This window comes from Telopea speciosissima, chromosome 11 (genome assembly GCF_018873765.1).
Source record: "Telopea speciosissima isolate NSW1024214 ecotype Mountain lineage chromosome 11, Tspe_v1, whole genome shotgun sequence".
NCBI classification, from domain to species: Eukaryota; Viridiplantae; Streptophyta; class Magnoliopsida; order Proteales; family Proteaceae; genus Telopea; species Telopea speciosissima.
This window is the reverse complement of record NC_057926.1, coordinates 21957172-21961352: the sequence shown is the minus strand read 5'-3', so window position 1 is coordinate 21961352 and position 4181 is coordinate 21957172. Positions and strand designations below refer to the sequence as shown.

The window sequence follows — 4181 nt, the reverse complement described above, 5'->3', positions numbered from 1 at the left end:
ACAATATTAACTAATTAAATTCAATCAAATTATACAAAAACATAAATATCAAGCTTCTGCAGCGATCGGGAATTAGAAACCAAATTATCAACCTAGAGAATAAGAAACCCCCTAAATGGCAAAGCAAAGTAACAACTTTGCATAACATGTAATTTCATGAAGAAAATGCAGGAAGAGTGAAACCCATGTCTTAGGTGACAAGAGAAAATGCATGTGAATTTTTATAAGATAAAAAAACTGCAACGCTACCAAACTAAGCAATTTTAGAGAGAGAGAGAGAGAGAGAGAATGTAGCTCTAATGCTCTACCAATATGGACAGTCTTCAGTTTGACTCCTTCCAACATAGGTTGTAACACTAAAAAGGCATCACATTTTCCAGCAACATTTTTCCTTTGCATCCTTCAAACTTCTCCTTCCCCATTATTCCAATAGGAATAGGATAAAGGGAAGCCTTTTGAAAAGAAAAAAAAAAGTCAAATTTTCGGCCGAAATGATTCAGATTTATCCGACACACAATCGCAGAAAAACCGACCGATCCCTTTCACATTTTGTACTTTAGCATATCAAATTGATAAGGTTCACACCCAGTATGAAGCCAACGTCAAATTCCAAGTTTTGGGTTCATAATCTACAGATCACAAGAAACTGCCAAACTATACATGCTCTGACTCTCTTCGTAAACTGTTATCTTCCTCCCATCAATATTAAACCCACTCACATAACAAGCCTTTCTTCATAGCTGTCACTCTCCTTAGTCTCCTAGTACCGATTCCTCGAGTTGGTTTTGGTTCTATATTAAATAAAATCAATAAGCCTGATTCCAGTTATTTCAATCAGCAAATCCTGTTGCGCTGCTCTGTTTGTGGGTACAACTATAGAAGGTGATCGATATGGGTGCAATTAAAAACATCCAAGGCACCAATTAATGTTTGAAGCTTTTGCCAAGATAAACCAGTTTAATAGCAAAATTAGCCCCATTCTCCCCCAACAGAGCTGATTTTCATTCAAATCATCAAAAACATACAATGTTAGTTAGATGTCCAGTGGCATTTTCATCACAACAAAGAAGTTTGAAAGTTGTGCAAAATCAAATGTTGGTACCATTATATCACAATTTCCAAGATGAACACCTACTCTCTACGGTGTTTCAATATATAACAGGAAGTGCAAAAATGCATCTTTGCGGTTAGCAACTCCCTCTCTTTCCTTCTTTCTATATGAAGCAAGTGCCTAGGTAATCCTTTTGTTAATATCTGGAATTTTCAATCAGCACTTTAAACTCCAATCACATGCGACTATCTAATAAACGGAGAAGCAAGCATAAGAAAGTAAACACTGCAGGCCCAGCCAATAAATGGAAATAATTTGTGAGAATACCAACCAGGGGTCAGACCAAGATACAGCTGATAGTAGAAGTTGCTCTCTCCCTTCTTATGAAGCACTACATTGGAGAATCACGCAGGCCCGACTACCAAAGTTTTAAGAAATAAAATCAGCAAGCAATCAGGACTACGGAAATAAAACCGAGGAAGTAAAACCAGGAAGGATAGAGCTCGTAGGAGATAAGTAAACAAAATTCACTTGTTTCAAAGATATAGGAAATGTGAGCCTCCTACTTTTTTCTGGTGTCTTTACAACCTCTTTTGTAATCTCTCTCCATGACCTGCAAACGGAAGCGCAAGCAACCACATGCCTCGGTGCAGGCCATGTTGTCTCGCTCGCCTCTAGCCTCTGAATGACATCCAGAAGCAGCTCCGGCGGCAGGTTTCGCCCAACGGCTCTGTTGAAGGGATCCGACAGGCAAACAAGAACCATCAGAGCTGACATGCGATTTGGTACGACTGTCAGAGTTGATGTGCGATCTGGTGCGGCTGTAGTAATGCTTCCCTTCTACCCAACTCCGTGACAAGTTCCCAATCCCATCTCTAATCTCTTTCAGCTCCCGAACAATACTTTTGAGCGACATTGGAACCACACTGATCGTTCCTTTAAATATTCCAAACCAGAAATTAAAACTAAACAAGTAAATAAGTAGATTAGGTAAAAACAATAAAGCTATAGATGAGATTTGGCAGATCTAGGAGAGGAAACTGCTGCACAAGAATCACATAAGCTGAATTTTGATTAAAAGAAAAAGATTTAAGATTTATGTTTTCATTTCCCTTATAGACTTACCTGGTGGCGATATGACTTCGTTTGAAATCAAGCAAGCAAGCAAGAGGGCAAAAAAAGGCTTTCTTTCTTTCCATTCCTAACCTTTTACATGAAAAATTGATAGGTTATGCTGAAAAATGAAATCTGTTTCAGCATAAACAATTACAAATGCTTACTTTCACCGCATGAGCCACCACTTGTAACCAATCAATCATATATACTGAAGAAGTGAAAATACCTATGCTTTAAGCTTCATTAGGCCCCCACTGTCATTGCGATGCACATCAACTCCACTTAACATTGTGATTAGCTTGAAATTGAATAATTATTCTAAAGAGCATTAAACCCTTCCCCTGTTTAGCAAAAGCTTTCACAGCTCCTCTCTGACTTCTTCCCTGAAGATCCAAACAGGTCAGGATCGGTCTGGTAGTATAAAACATCCCCTAAGCGCTAACAAAGTGGTCTTCTTTCATGCTTTTTATTAGATTTCCAATCAAGTGAAATAGTAGAGGGCCAGATTTCTTTGGTTCCTGGTAGTACTTCCCAAGAACAGGCTTAGCTGCTTCAGTCTGCATTGTCACAACAACAAAAAACCCGATTAGGAACAATTCTTAATGTGGGTTACCTGTCTCGCTGCTGTTTCCAATAATGGATACTCACTGCTTCAATTAAGTGATAATGTGGTATTTGTGGGAAGAGGTGATGTATCACATGGGTCCCAATATCATGGTGGATATTGTTAACCAATCCATAATCACGATCAATAGTAGTTAGACCTCCCCTTAAGTAACTCCATTCCTGTCCAGTGCAGAACAAGTAGAATTAAATTGAAAAACTACACTCCCACAATTGCAGCTAAAAGTAGTTAAAGCTTATGTCTGAAAGTGTCTCAATGGCATTTTTCTAGTAATTCGGGTTAAACATGGCAACTCAAAGAAAATGAAGAAAGGAAAGAATGGATCATCCAGCCTTACCTTTCCATGGTACCAAGGAAGCTTTTGCTCATGGCCATGGTGATGCAAGTAGGTCACAAAATCCAGCCACATGACAAAAATCTACTTTCCGAAAGCAAAATAAAATAAAGAATATTTCATAAGCAAACAGAGAGGAATTGAAATCTTCAAGCATTTCATCAAATTAGAATGATAATAAGTGGACCTACCCAGTAGGGAACCGCATAGAGCTTAAGCATTTGAACTGGTCCAAATACAAAAGCACAATCCCACAAGCAATGCCACCATTGCCGACCAACACAAGGTGGAGGTGAGCACATCCTTCCTTTCGTTGGGGGCAAAGAGATCACTGTCCGGATTGAAATGGGATCCTTCCTTTCCAGCGCTTCTAGACCACTATAACCCAACCAATCAAGCAACAAAAGAATCAGAATGTCGGTTCCTAAACTCCATCTGTGTTGGATTCAATCCCAAGCAAGAAACAGTACTCACCAGATAGAATGGATATGCCAACAAAGGGTAGGGCACTGTAAACCTCATCTTTTTGGTACTGTCATCCAACCCCTTGTACATCTCCTCGGACAACTGCGAATTCAGAATTAGACGTGATTGAAAACTAAAAAGAAAGAAATCAAAAGGAAACAAAGAGAATTACTAACTGGGTGCCACGATTCGTCATTCTCGACATGCCCATGGTTCTGATGATGTGTCCTGTGGCTAATTCTCCTGCAGCATTCATTCATCAAAATGCAAATCCATGAAATATGAAACAGTTAAGTTTCTGTAGATACCCAAATTCACCATGCCACATTTCTACAAGTCAAGAGAAGAATGTAAGGAAACAACAAACTTTAACGGAACATACCATCCATGGTAAGGTACAAGGATTGAAGAATGCAGAAGATGCCCAACCACACTATTTAGCCGCAGGTTGTTGGAAAAGCTTCCATGGCCGCTGCACCATCAACATCAAAACACAAACTGCGTCAAGAAAATGGATATCAAAAGCAGGGGATCCAAACAAGAAACCCAGCTCACCATTAAATACGCGAGGAAGAGGTCTTAGACCACAT

At 39.3% G+C, this 4181-nt stretch overlaps 1 pseudogene; it reads right to left on the bottom strand.

The window, feature by feature from the left end:
* Nucleotides 1-2492: 2492 nt before the first annotated feature.
* LOC122644873 lies at nt 2493-4181 on the bottom strand (annotated as a pseudogene).